The sequence below is a fragment of the Adiantum capillus-veneris genome, chromosome 11, assembly GCF_014529385.1.
Source record: "Adiantum capillus-veneris isolate H3 chromosome 11, ASM1452938v2, whole genome shotgun sequence".
Classification (NCBI taxonomy): Eukaryota; Viridiplantae; Streptophyta; class Polypodiopsida; order Polypodiales; family Pteridaceae; genus Adiantum; species Adiantum capillus-veneris.
The window spans coordinates 142,781,981-142,796,997 of record NC_140941.1 but is presented as its reverse complement, the minus strand read 5'-3'; the positions used below and the strand labels follow the sequence as shown (position 1 = coordinate 142,796,997).

Below are 15,017 nucleotides of genomic sequence, written 5' to 3'. Positions count from 1 at the left end.
CGCTTGTCCTGTTAGTGCAAAAAAAGACGACACATATTGTATGTGTGTCGACTATAGAACACTAAATCGGATCACTATCAAAAACAAATTTCTCGTATCATCGTATGTGTGTCGATTATAGAGCACTAAACCAGATCATTATCAAAAATAGATTTCTTGTACCATGGGTAGAAGATATGTTTGAAAAGCTTCAAGGATTACCCTACTTCAATAGGACTGACCTTAAAAGTGGCTATCATCAAATAAGCATGGTGAATGAAGATATTGTAAAGACCAATATTTGCACAATGTTTGGTCTTTATGAATATCTTGTCATGCATTTTGGCTTGACAAATGCTCCGGCCACATTCAGCTGCTTAATGGAGAAACTTTTTAGGCCCTACTGCAAGTTCGCTAGAGTAATCTTTGATGACTTGATCATCCAGTCCAGTTCTCTTGAGGAGGATAAGCAACATCTCCAGGTAATCTTTCAAGCTTTGAGGGAGAATAAATTTTTCATTAACCAAAAGAAGAGTGTTAGCAGCGGCTAACATAGGCTACATCGATTATGCATCAAGCGAGAGATGTGCTATGGATGTGCACACTATTTCCTACTCACTTTGTATAAGGTCTTGGGATAATTGGGAGTTCCAAAGTTGTATATGCTAGCTACAAGGCTCAAACTTACACCCATAGTAGAAGGGATTGTGGTCCAAGCCTTTATAAGGAAGCCTTTATGCAAGGAGGCTTCATTCTTGAATATCCACTCTTGAGTATCCACGTTTGAGAGTTCTCTCTCTCTTGAGTGTTCACTCTATGGATGGCCTAGCCTTGAGATTAATGTCCATGCTTAAGAGGATAATGCTAATCCATTGTAATTAGAGAAGCTATTCTTGATATAGTCTCTACATTCTTCATTAGTATACTTCTTCTATATTCCATTATGTCGTGAAGTAGTTTCACCTTTCTCATTATTCTAGATTTGAGTGTGTGTGATGACTTCTTGCTTATTGAACACTCCTATAATTCTATGAGCACTCGATTTGTGATATTTACCTCTCCTTGACTCCTACAGCAGCCCTGCTAGCCCTATTCCTCCCCCCAATCTCACCTATGCTGACCCACCAGCCATGCCTTTTGCCTCCTCTATTGGCCCACTGGCTTATTATACATGGTGACCCACCCCACTGGTGTCATTCTGTCTTGTCTTGGTCTTTGGACCCCACACACACACACGCCTCCGGCTCCTAAGCCTCAAAAGGTGCTACCCCACTCTGCTTACCAACCCTGCATCATATCTCTTGCATTCTCTACACACACACACACACACACACACACACACACACACACACACACACACACACACACACACACACACACACACACACACACACACACACACACACACACACACACACACACACACACACACACACACACACACAGAGCTAGGTTAGTTGTCCCTGGTCCTGCCATGGTACACCTCACCAACACGCAATCGACAACCTCACCCGTTGACCTCGCAACCCATCCTAATCTCCGGCTTTCCCAATCTTCGGGCCTTTGTTGTTGAGACAAATTCAAGCTTGGCTATGTTCCTTGCCCAGCATGGCTTGCACCCACGCACACATACTCGAGTCGTGCTCTGCCAAAAAATTGCCATGATACCCGAATGCTCCCTGCAACATCTCTTGCACGGGAGTTGCCGAGCCTAACTAACAGGAAAAAAGAAAAAGGAGAATAACTAGAAAAATAATTTTGCCCCTCTTTGGAGGAAAAAAGGGACAAGAGAACGGTCCTACCCTCTCCCTCAAGTCGAAACTTTAGAAGGGTGCACACTGAATCACAATCAAGGGGAGCATGGGAAACTGTAGAGGATTAAAACACATCAATTGTATCTTGAAAGGAGTAAATAAATCATAATTTCTAAAATAAAAAGTAAAAAATGGCATTCTTGAGGCATTGCTTGGATTCGCATTGTCAAAATCTGGAATAACTCCATTTTGCAACATTTTCTCTCTCTGATCTCGTATCAAATGCTAAATGAGCTACATGAAGCTTGCTATATCTATTGACAGATTTGTGCATGTATGATGGGATTTTTGCTTGTTCAAGACAACTTTCATGCTCATTTTGAGTACCAAATGCTTCCATACATTAACTATTGAGCTCTTTTGTAGATGTATTGACCAAAGACATAAAACAGTTACATATGCTATATAAGAGCACAAATTTGGGCATTTATTATGTGTGTTTTGATTGGGATTGTGCATTATTTTAATGCTTAGCTTGATTGAAAATTCTTTGCACTAAATGAAATAAATTCCTTTGAATTGCATGTGATCTTCATCTTGAGCTACATTGATAGTAAATAGATGCTTGGTCGAGAATGGGCATTAAAGTTTGGGCGTATTGATTGTGCATTTTAGTGCTCGTGTTGAATGATCATATGATTGCAAAGCACAAGATTGAGTTTGTTTGATAGTCAAAAGAGAGCATTTTGGGGTTATGGTTGATCATTTTTGCTTGTGTTGAATTTCCATATGCTTAAAGAGCACTAACAATTGAGCTTCATTTTGAAGAGTTGTGGCAAAGTGGGATTCCATTGCAGATACGTTATGCCGGCATTGCAATGTATTGCAATATGTGGCTATTTAGAGACATTTGATTTCATTTGACCCAAGTTGTATAAATTCTATCTTTAAGTCTTGTCTAACTATAGATTTTTCCATTTTAGCTAGTTGTTAGCCAACTTTTTTGGAGAGCTTTAAATTGTAAAATTGGCTTTCAAGGGCCACTTCACCTCATCAGATTTGTATTATTTTTACCTCTTGGCTTGTTTTAAATTCCATATTTCAAGTGAGCTAACACTTAATCAAGTTTTGAATCATGCATGAGAGGGTTTTACAAGTAAATTTGCTTATGTAGAAGCTCATTATCTCTCATTATTGATGTGTATGTATACATTTTCTATCAAAGAGCACCATGTGCATAACCAAAGGCACTTTTTTCCCTTGGGTTTTTTCCCTTTGGCAAATTCGGGTATGCAAGACCCTAGATTTAGGTTTTCATTAATGTTTTTTTTTTGTGATTTTGACTTTCAATAAAAGGCCTTTGGAGCTCGTGGTTTCACTTAGCTTCAATCAGCTTGGATTGTAAATAAAAAGATCAAGAGACTTCTCTACCAAGTGGATGCTTGCTCAAGGATGCACAAAGAGCATGAATAGGTGAAATTCTTTTCATGATTTTTCTCTTTTGTTTATCTCTCCATTCTCTATGCTTGGCTTAAGTTATTTTTGCTTCTAAGCTATGGTTCTTTCATGTTCAAAAGTTAGGTATACTAAAGTTTCAACACTTTGCTTTGTGAATACTAACTCATCAAAAAATTAGGTTTTATGTGTGCTAATCATAGGTAATTGCCTTGACCTTAGGTTAATGTAGGTTCATTTCTCATTAGTCCTAGACTCTTAGTGATAGTCTTAATACTCCATTCATTTTGAACATGAGCTAGGGCTATTATTAGGTTTTTAGTCTTTTAGTCCAATTGCCATAAATATTCTCATGATGAAAGCAATAAAAAAGTGATAGAAAATGAATCAATGAAGCAAAAAAGTGTCAAGAAAAAAATAACAAAAATGCTACTAGACACATGAAAAGGAAATTTCTATGTTATGTTGTGTCTTTGTGAGGCCTAGCACCTTATTGCACTTGGCAGGCGAGGGGAATCACCTTGGCTCGCTTGGTCATGGCCCTAAACCGATGCCCTGGGCTGATAGGGGTTATCCGTTGCCTTGGTAGGCTAGTAGGTTTTTGGAACACCTTCTTGAGGGTTTGAGGAGCCTAGAGTCATACCTAGACTTGCCTTGAGGTGGTAGCCTTGTATTGTGCTTCACTTTTTTCTATGAATGACAAAAACAAACTTGCATGAGCTTCAGTAAGCTCTAAAAATGTACTAATAGATTAGGAGCTTTTTTACACGGCATACACATGATAGACTTGAATGATTTATTAATATTTGTCACATAGTTTTTAGGCTAATATGTTTATGAACTTGCTTTAGCCTATGGTCATAATTGATTGCTTGTGTTTCATGCATAAAACTAAAATCTCAAGTGGTTTAATCTTCATGATAGTTTAAGTGTTTTTTTGCTTTGTGTTGTTTAGTTTTGGACTATGATTCACCCATATTTTAGAAGCAAAAAATTCACTTTGAATGATTGTTCACTATACTTCATGTTTTATTCATTCTTGTTGGCCTTTGATGCTCATTACTTGTTCTTATGATTTGCAGCTCAACATTTCTTCCATGGACTTGCTTTCTATCATGTCATCGTGTTTTGCTTCACCAACACACGAGGACACACGCCAAGTTAGGATGGGGGGAATGTTAGCAGCGGCTAACACAGGCTACACCAATTATGCATCAAGTGAGAGATGTGTTATGGATGTACACAATATTTCCTACTCACTTTGTATAAGGTCTTGGGCTCATTGGGAGTTCCAAAGTTGTATATGCTATCTAGAGGGATCAAACTTAAACCCATAGTAGAAGGGATTGTGGTGCAACCCTTTATAAGGAAGGCTTTATACAAGGAGGCTTCATTCTTGAGTATCCACTCTTGAGGATCCACTTTTGAGAGATTTTTATCTCTTGAGTGTTCACTCTATGGATGGCTTAACCTTGAGCTTAATGTCCATGCTTAAGAGGCTAGTGCTAATCCATTGTAATTAGAGAAGCTATTATTAATATAATCTCTACTTTCTTCATTAGTCTACTTCTTCTATATTCCATTATGTCATGAAGTAGTTACACATTTCTTATTATTCTAGATTTGAGTGTGTGTGATGACTTCTTGCTTATTTACCACTCCTATCCTTCTATGAGCACTAGATTTGAGATAGTTAACATCTCTAATTAGGTTGATTAAGTTGGTTATTAATCTTGTAATTAGTGCATGTGCCCTATTGTTTGCTTGTTTGTGTGGATGGGTTTTATGAAACTCTAGCACCATTCACCTTGTGTGTGTAGATTTTGATGAAGTGCCTTGATTGGCATGTGGTGATTGGAGAGGCAAACACCAATGCAATTAGTGTGTGCTTATCAAGAGCGTGTTTAGAGATTCTAGTCTATGGTAAGTTGGACTTTGGTCGGCTTACTGTGTGTAGGTGATGCTTGATTGATGATGTGATTTGATTTAGTGATTAATGACTAATATCTATGGCATTTGATGAGCATACTCTTGAATCCTCTCATTCAATACATCCGATGCTCATGCTTCCATGCCCTAGTCAGGTTGCCGATCCTAGGATTGATATTTTGTTGGTCTTGGGTTGATTAGGCTATGCTACGATTGCCCCCAACAAAGAGTGTTTTTTTCTATCAAGAGACTAGATACTTAGGTCACATTATCTCTCAAAATGGTATTTGTATGAGCTATGAAGATTTATTGGTATGTGTGTATACTATAGATGCTTAATTGAAAAACTCTCACAAATAGCAGGGCCATTACATGACTTAACAAACAAAACATTAAGTATTCATGGATTGCAAAAGAGCAAAATGCTTTTGACAACCTTAAAGAAAAACTTGCCTCCCAACCAGTGCTTACGCTACTGGACCTCTCAAAGCCATTTGAGGTCCAATGTGATGCTTGTGGAGATTGCCTTGAAAAAGTCTTGCTCCAAGAAGGACATGCCATAGCATATGAAAGTCAAAGACTCAATACCAATGAATGAGTGTTGGACATACATGAAAAAGAGCTACTAGCTATTCTACATGCCCTAGAAACATGGAAGCACTATCTTTTGGGGACTCCATTCATCTTAAAATCGGACCACCAAAGTCTCAAGTACTTCATGACGCAAACCAAGCTTTCCAAAAAACAAATGAGGTGGAAAAAATTTTGTTCGCAATTTTATTTCATATTGCTCACATTGCTCGTAAGCACAATCAAGTGGCCAATGCACTTTCACGACAACCAATAGTTAACGTGGTGTGTATAGCAACTCACAATAATCTATCTTCTATATAGATGAGTATGCTACTGAACCTGACTTTAAAGACATAATGTCACCCCTTGCATTGGGGAAGGAAGAAGAACCATTCACCTTGCAGGATAGTTATCTTCTCCATGGAAATAGGCTATGAATTATCCACTCCCTTCATGATAAAGTCATGTATGAATCCCATGCTCCTACCTATGCAGGGCATAGAGGGATTCAACCTACTCTTTGAGGATTAGAAACATATTTTTATTGACCCACCATGAAAGTGGACATACAAAATTATGTTTCAAAATGTGTGGTATACCAAAAGACAAAGTATGATAGAGGAAAGCAACCTGGTTTACTCCAGCAATTGCCAATCCCTAATTCTCCATGGGAGAGTATATCCATGGATTTTATCTTTGGATTACCCAAGTCTATCCATGGGAATACATGAATATGGACAGTAGTTGACAAGTTTAGCAAGCAAGCACACATTATTCCTGTCAAAAAGACTATTAAGGCACACCAAATGTCAACCCTCTTTATATCCCAGATTTCCAAACACCATGGATTGCCAACATCCATCATGTCAGATAGAGATCCTAGAATGACCATTAATTTTTGGAAAGGTCTCTTTGAAAATCTACGTACAAGGTTGAATTTTTCTTCGGCCTATCACCCACAAACAGATGGCCAAAGTGAGATAGCTAACCTTACAATTCTTGATCTACTAAAGACTTATGTTACAAAAGTAGATCAATGCTCACAATGGGCGAAGTATCTACCACTTTGTTGACGGGCGAGCGTCAACAACATGCATTATGCTTCCATTGATGTATCCACACATGTGTATATGTATCTTTCTTGTATCTGCAGGCTCTATGAGAGTTCTAGCTTGTATTTTTGAGCCTAGGTTTTTTATGCACATTTGGTTGGCCGACCACTTCTTAAAAAACTCTAGGTATAAATTTCAAATTCTACAATGTGAAGCTCATTCTTTTGAGAGATAGAGTGGAGAGTAGAGAAGAGAGGTGGCTATGGAGATGGAGCTCCTCTCTCACATCGTAGCTAGCACTGGGTTGATAATGCAAAGCTATTTGTCTCTCTATGCTCCTCTTGCATGTCTCTATGTGTTGTGATGCTTAGATTTGTGATCAATAGTCTCAGATTTTATTTAAGCATTCTCTCCTCTTGCTAATTTCCTCATGTGTTGTGCACTTTCTTCATGTGTGTGCTCGATTAGAGAGTGTATGTTGAGGCAATGGCATTGCATTTCTCTAATCTTGGCTTCCATATGCTTGTGTGTGCATGATTTTGTGTGTGAATGTTAGTCATTAGTGAGAGATTAACATCATTTCCTTGAGCTTGTGAGACTTGAATGATAGATCAACGTGTGTGTGTGCGAAGAGCTTCCCATCTCTTCTTCCGTTCCCTCTTCTCTAATCACTAACTTCTACTATCTCATTAGAGTCCTCAATCCGTCGCATTTGGTACATCCATGCCTCCATGCACTAGTTGGGTTTCGATCCATCGGATTGACATTGTGTCGGTGGGTTGTGAGCTATACTACGACCTCCAACATTGGCGCCGTTGCCGGGGATTGAGCACCTAAGCTAGAGGATCACCCATGTGATGGTTTGAGTTTAATTTTCATAAGGATTTGGTGTTGGTTGAAGGAATGGAAATACGGTTTGTTTTGTGTAGCTTGTAGACTAATTTTGTGTTTTTCCCTCTTTGTATACACTAATTTCACTATAATCTACTAACCATTGAGTGCACACATGTGTTTATGAGCCTAATTAGAGGCAAGACAATCATTCTTTTGCAAGAAATTTGTAAAAATTTCATGCAAACTTGTGCAATTTTTAGTGTGTAATTAGGGGATTTTTTGCTAATTATCCCCTCTAATTACTCACTAAATATATGTGTTTTTTGTGTTGCACACTGCTAAAATTACTAATTGGATGCATGCCCATTAATCTTATGTGATTAATTTTAACAAAAATGATGGTACACATGAGAGAGGTGAAGGTGCGGTGAAGCAGATGCGACACACACACACACACACACACACATGTGTGTGTGTGTGTGTGTGTGTGTGTAGGCATCATTTGGAGTTGGAATATAAGCGATGCTTTAGTGCAATGTGAGTGCATTAATTTTGATTGCAATTGCTGATTTTTGCAGGAATTCAAGTGGTTTAAGCACACTTGATGTGCTAAGATTAGGAGCGGTTTTGTGTTTGCCTATGTGTCCTACAGGCAAAAGTGTGCACAAATTGTGGCAAATCTTGTGCTGATTGAATGAGTAGAAATCATTTATATGCTTAATAATGTTGTGGTGGTTATGAATCAATTTTTTGAGTCACAAAATCATGCCATTATGCCGTCGAAATTGCCGCAATATTATGTGTGTGCAAGCTTGCAAGTGTGTTCATTCTGCAAAGTTACACGCTTTGAATTGATTTGAATGAGTGAATTAACTTGCAATTGAGTTGATTGAAACGCTGATTTGATGGTGTAATTAATTGATGTGCAAAAATTTATCTAATTAGGCCACTAATTAGACTAATTTGGATCAAATTAGGTCAAAAAACGATTTAAAAATATCAAAATTGATTTGGTCTTGAGTGGTAATTTGATGAATGATGGATAAGAGGGTGCAAAAACATTGCTAAGGCTGCATAAGTTTCAAAAAAATTGTTGGTGATTTTTTGGCTATTTTTTGTAAAATTTTAGCATTTTTTTGCTAATTTACTGCCTAAAATTATTAATTTTTATCCAAAAAATGATGAAGATGAAAAACCCAAGGCAAATTGTCAATTTGGAGCTTGTTTGCTACTCCATGAATTTCCCTTGATTTTTTGACTAATTTCAATATTTTTTTAGTAATTTTTTTGGGAAAATTCTTTTACTTTTTTGTATTTTTTTTTAAATTTAAAAAAAGTAAAATAAAATAACATGCACACACACTCCCACTCACATTCACACCCCACACACGTTGTTCGCACACACATACGCACTCACATTCACACTCCACACACATAGTTCACACACCACACACACGCACACATGCGCAAGGAGGCACCCTACACACACAAACTCATTAAGCTACAAGAAGACAAACAAAAAAGAGCACCTCTCTCTTTCCCTTGTCTTCTTTCTCTCTTTCCTCAACGGCTCCTGCGGCCTTTTGTCTTTTTCCTTTTTTTGTGTCATTGATTTTTTATTTGTATTCATTTCATTTTGTTTTCATTCCCTTTATATTTTATTTCATTTCAACTCAATTCCAATTTCATTTTTTTCACTTTTATTTCAATTATTTGTATATTAGTAAAAAAAAACCAAAGGAAAAGAGAAAGAAAAAACAAGAAACTCACAAAAACCTCCAAAAAGAGAATTCAATTAAAAAACAAAAAGAAATAACAAAAATAGACAATTTTTTTTAGAAAATCCCCAAAAAAAAAAAAAAATTCAAATTAAAATAAAAAAACTTGAAGAAAAAAAATATCATAGATATTTTCTAAAAATCATAAAATAAATTTCAAAAAAATAAAAATAAAAAACTCAAAAAATCACAAAAACACCAAAAAGACAAAAAAACTTGTAAAAAAAAAAAAATTTGCATTTGATTTTCTTTTTATTTTTTTAAATCTTTTTTCCTTTTATATTTTTGTTTTATTGATTTCTTTTCTATTTTACATTTGTTTGTTTTTTTTGTTGTAGATATTTTTTTTATTTTTTTTTCAAAAACTGTGAAAACGAAAAAGAAATTTGTATTTCTCTTCTTCAACTCTTCTCCTTGCATCACACACGCATCCTTTACCCCGTACACGCCCCGTTCACGTGCATTTATGCACGATTAGGCACGTTTAGAGTAGGTACGCCCAGAGAGGCCCACTTTTGTCAGAATTTGCCCGATTGCGGTAGAGTTGACCATACTTGAGCAAGATTGCAAGCATGGAAGTTGTTTTTACACGTAATTTGATTTTGTTCTATATTCGGCCAGTTCATGAGCCTTAGAACCTATTCACACGCATGTTTTCATTTTGGCTTGAGTCGATTGCAGATTCCATGAGAGATCACTTTTGATCGCGATTGGCTATAGAGATTTGTTTGTGGTCTTGATATTCATGAGATTACCCTAGTTAGAGACCATTCACACGCAAGAGCTTGCCTTGAATTGATTTTAGTCAGTGGTCATATGTTAGCACACGACTAAAGTCCGATTTGAGGCGTTGATTGCTTTGTGACCGCCACGACTTGGGCCGAGAGACGTTTTCTAGAGCTTGTTCATATGCAGTGACCCCAAATGAGCGGTTGGCTGGCCTTTGATTGCTACATTTGACATAGATTGATAGATTTTGGTGACCATGACCCCTAGCGGCTCCGATTTAGTATTGTTACGATTGGTAGGAGAGTACAACGAACTTTTATGCTATCGTGATCGACCGGTACGTCGCTATCATGATATTGCTCTATATTATGTGAGACTTTTGTGTCATGACCATTCTACTCCTGCTTTCTACACACTTAGAGCCAGTGCACATTCTCCGCTGCACGATCATCTCATAGATTCCATAGAGGTACTCTACCGAGTCTAGAGGATAGAGATTAGACATGACATTATAGCGGCATGTCTTGAGGACATTCTTGACACACAGTCCCATCCACCACTGATTGTCAGCTACAATGGATGCATAACAATATGTTATATGCTGATGAGGATGATTGCATGTATTCTAGAGAGTCACGAATGCATGTCCTAGAGCCTCAGGTAGATTTTGGTACATCCATGGGTAGTGGGACATATGTTGATCTTGAAGGTTGGAGCACATACACAATGATTTTTGGCCCTCCATATACAGACTTACACCTAGCCCTAGATCACCTATTCTTAGTGCCATAGTGGAGCCAGAGCCAGTGTCTACTCACACAGTGAGATCACCTAGTAGAGCACCTCCAGGATTCCCACCTGACCCATTGTGCCACATGACACCATAGATGATTCCAGATCTAGGTTGAGACCCGAGATTGACACGTCTCTTGAGTAATTATCATTGTGAGATCTATGGACCGAGACTGAGATGAGCTTGAGACCACGATCCTCACAAGCACCATCCAAAGTCACCCTTGACACGACAAGTTCCGCACAACTGATTATACCAAGAGTAGAGCTACCACGAGCTACTGAGATAAGAGCACTCAACACATGGCCTATTTAGCCACCATGTATGACGCCACCACATTGTGTATCCATGAGAGAGAATCCATGGCCCTTCATGACAATGCCTACCATGCATTTTTTTATAGAGTCTGTTGCGACTTCGTCGACTTTTAGAGACATTCCACAATCACATGACCATGATAGAGTTGTGTCACACAAGATTATAGCTTCGATGAGCGACATGAGTCCTATGATGAGCGACATGTGTCCTATGATGAGCGATGAGCTCCACAAACTAGCTATTTTTTTAGCCATCAATAGACCCATGCTAGTCTTGTGTGGTGATCAGAGAGGATTATGCATATTTCATGATTTGACCTGGATGAGTTTCCTTCAGAAACTCAAGGGCTTAGTTCAGGATAGTCTCACACATCAGCTAGTGTGAGTTACACCTAGGCTAGGACTATGAAGGTCCTTCAGAGATGTATGGTGATGTTCTTGTCCATGATTGAGATAGACTTACGAAACATAGAGCGTCTATCTGATGATGAGTCCCTAGATACATGTACTCATCCTACACTGATAGAGTTGCATAGACTTGAGCATACAAAGACATATGTTGACGATTGTGGACATAGGTATATACGAGAGTCTAGCACACCTTGCAAGTCACCTCCAAGTGTGAGCACCATGCTTTTGTTTGATCGAGATCCTCAAGAGCGAGTATAGAGGCACTGATCATGCCATCTATGTGTTGACGATAGGATTGCGATATATGCCACGACCACTGCTAGACCCAACATGCTATAGAGCTAGACTACCTACGATAGCTCCCACCCAGTCAAGTCATAGATCACCTCCTACATCGATGAGTGATTGTGTTCCTTTGAGAGGGATTCCTAGGACTATGCCACTAGTTGTAGCTCTAGAGCCTAGCCTACCCATAGAGTGAGCCTCATTATTGTGAGATTGACCCCATAGAGCTGGTAGATGTTGCTCATCACATTGCTACACAACAGAGTGACACACCATTGAGTGATTCACCTATAAAGCATCCACATCATACAGATGTTTCCATAGAGCCATTTGTTCTTGCAGAGACACGACCACATTCCTCGATTATGGAGCGGACACATACGACTTGTGGGACATTGTTACATCAGGTTGTAAAGTGTGAGCTTTGTCCTAAGGTGTGAGTCAAGGAGAGGAGAGTGGATTTATCCCACATACTGTGGAGCAAGGCTGTAGAGCTATTAAAGCTCATTTCTTGAATCAATGAACAACAACTTTATTTTGCACTACATGCTTGTCTATGGTGAGCTTGTGCTAAGCTAAGTCAATACTCAAGATTGTGTTTATGAGTCCAAGCTAATCCTATCTTGGAACCTAATTCACTTGAGTGATAACCTTGCTTACACACACTCACACACTTGCACCATGTTTCTCTTTCATCCACCATAGCTAGCTCTGATACCAAATGTTAGGATTTGGATCGTGCTAGCTATGGTGGATGAAAGAGAAACATGGTGCGGTGTGCTAGCTAGGATTGTTGTTGTAATTTTGTGTGTTAGTTTGATTGGCATCTCCTAATCATCATTAGGATCCTTGGTATTTCTCTTCTTCTCTTCCCATTGCATACCTTGTGACTAATTAGCATCAATTAGTCAGTGTGAGCACGTTCTTGGGTTTGATTCCCTTGGGCCACTACTCTCCTGGCTAATCCTGAGGTTAATTAATATTATGCTTAACCATTAGGTGTTTCTCTCAATATTTTTCCTACCATTTTTGTGTTCCATAACTCCCAAGTACTCCACTATCTTGCTTTGTCACTATGAGCATCCATAGCCAGTGTCGTGAGCTTCGCAATGCATTCTCCCATGCTCAAATTGGACATCTCATGTGAAAGTAATCGCTTAATTAATTTTGAACCTCTTTTGAGAGTTTATGCTACCATTTCCCTGGGCTAAGCTAAGTCAATACTCAAGATTGTGTTTATGAGTCCAAGCTAATCCTATCTTGGAACCTAATTCACTTGAGTGATAACCTTGCTTACACACACTCACACACTTGCACCATGTTTCTCTTTCCTCCACCATAGCTAGCACGATCCAAATCCTAACACAGGTACCTATAGACCACGTTGACGATACCATTATAGAGGACACACCATATATACCAGAGCCATTAGATCCTAGTTTGGTCCCTACACTCTAGTGTAGTGCTACTTTAGCATGGCACACGAGGCATTCTAGCCATAGAACAACTCATAGAGCCTACAATAGGACTAGACGGTTTTATGTTCCCCGCAGAGATCTTCATGATATATGTTTGTCTAGTGATGACACACTTGTGTGGATAGCAAGCCATAGCGCACATGAGGGTGCACCATAGGGATGGCTAGCTTCTAGACGATCACTAGAGGCACATGGATTTTATGAGGGACATAGACAAGTTTGGGTTCCTAGAGGTCGGGTAGTAGCACACTCCATTATGAGTGCTCATAGTTCTTTTAAACTTCCTAGAGAAGATACATCATAGAAGAGGTTTCTAGTAGAGGGACCACGACAGGATACAAGACATTCATGACGACGACAGTGGCTATCTACTAAGAGATGGTCTAGACCTAGAGTTAGCCTAGCTAGATAGTCACGACCACATGTGAGGAGAGCTCGACAGACTTTTGTTGAGATACAGTGGACATAGAAGATTTCTCTACCAAAGAGACAACCACCTATCGCACCACAGGTTGACACTAGCCATAGCTCACTTGCAATCTATTGACCACGTTGCTGACTTAGAGCTTGGTAGGAGTTAGTCATTGAGGGATCTTGAGCCACAGACTTCATTAGCCATATGGTCACATGCTTATGTCATCCCTAGACCCATTATTTGTGCTACAAATAATACTATCCATATGGAGCTAGGTGTTAGCCAGCCAATGACCATTGGACAGAGAGCTAGGAGACTGCAAATTTTATTGTTTAAAGAGAGTTTTCTTATCCCTCCTAGTTGCCCGAGACCCTTGATTTGTGCAGATTGATTATGGTTCACTAGATACATGCGCACATACTAGAGGCACTTTTTGCCCTTTGGGTTTTTTCCCTCTAGGCATCTAGGCATGAGACCTTAGTTTAGGATTTCTTTTTATTTGCATATAGGTAATAGAACTTTCATTTCTATGCCGACACGCCTTTTTAGGTGGTAGTGTTTGTTTATGATTTTGCAGCATAAATGGAATTTAACTCACCTAGCATGGATAGATTGAGATCCAGCATTGCATGATTATTTCCACAACTATCAAGGAGATGCATCACATACCTCCAAGTGTACTCCTTTCCATGATTCATGCTTGTGTATATTTATTTATATTTGTTGATTGTGGTTTTCCATGGTTTGATTGAGTGCATTTAGTCATGTTTTTGTTATTTGTCATTATACATGTATAAATTTGTCTTTTCTTAGGTTAATTGACTTAAAGTTTAGTCTTATAGATGAGTCTTGATTTTAGGAGGCAGTGACTTTAGGTTAACTGATTTACTTGACCACTAGTCCTAGTTGGTAAAATTGTCTGAGTGTTTGAGACCTTAGGAGTGTTTTAGGCATAGAGAGGCTTGCTCACTTAAACAGAAAAGAACACTAGTGAGAATACAAAGAAAATGGAAGCAAAAAAAAAAAAGGTTCCATAAATGTAAAATCTTAGGGTGGAAGAGTAATCCCAGCTTTTGCTCTTGGAAATTCACTCACATGTATTGCCTATGGTACTAGAGCCCTCGAGGTTCCCAGTGTGGGTGCTTTCTTTTAGAAGTAAAAAGCCCCGAGAATACAAAATAAGCACACATGTCAAATGATTTTGACCAGATGTGAGAAAGAAAAATGAAGAAGAA

At 38.6% G+C, this 15,017-nt stretch overlaps 1 pseudogene; it reads left to right on the top strand.

The window, feature by feature from the left end:
* Nucleotides 1-359: 359 nt before the first annotated feature.
* LOC147448140 (uncharacterized) lies at nucleotides 360-10,970 on the top strand (annotated as a pseudogene).
* Nucleotides 10,971-15,017: the final 4,047 nt, after the last annotated feature.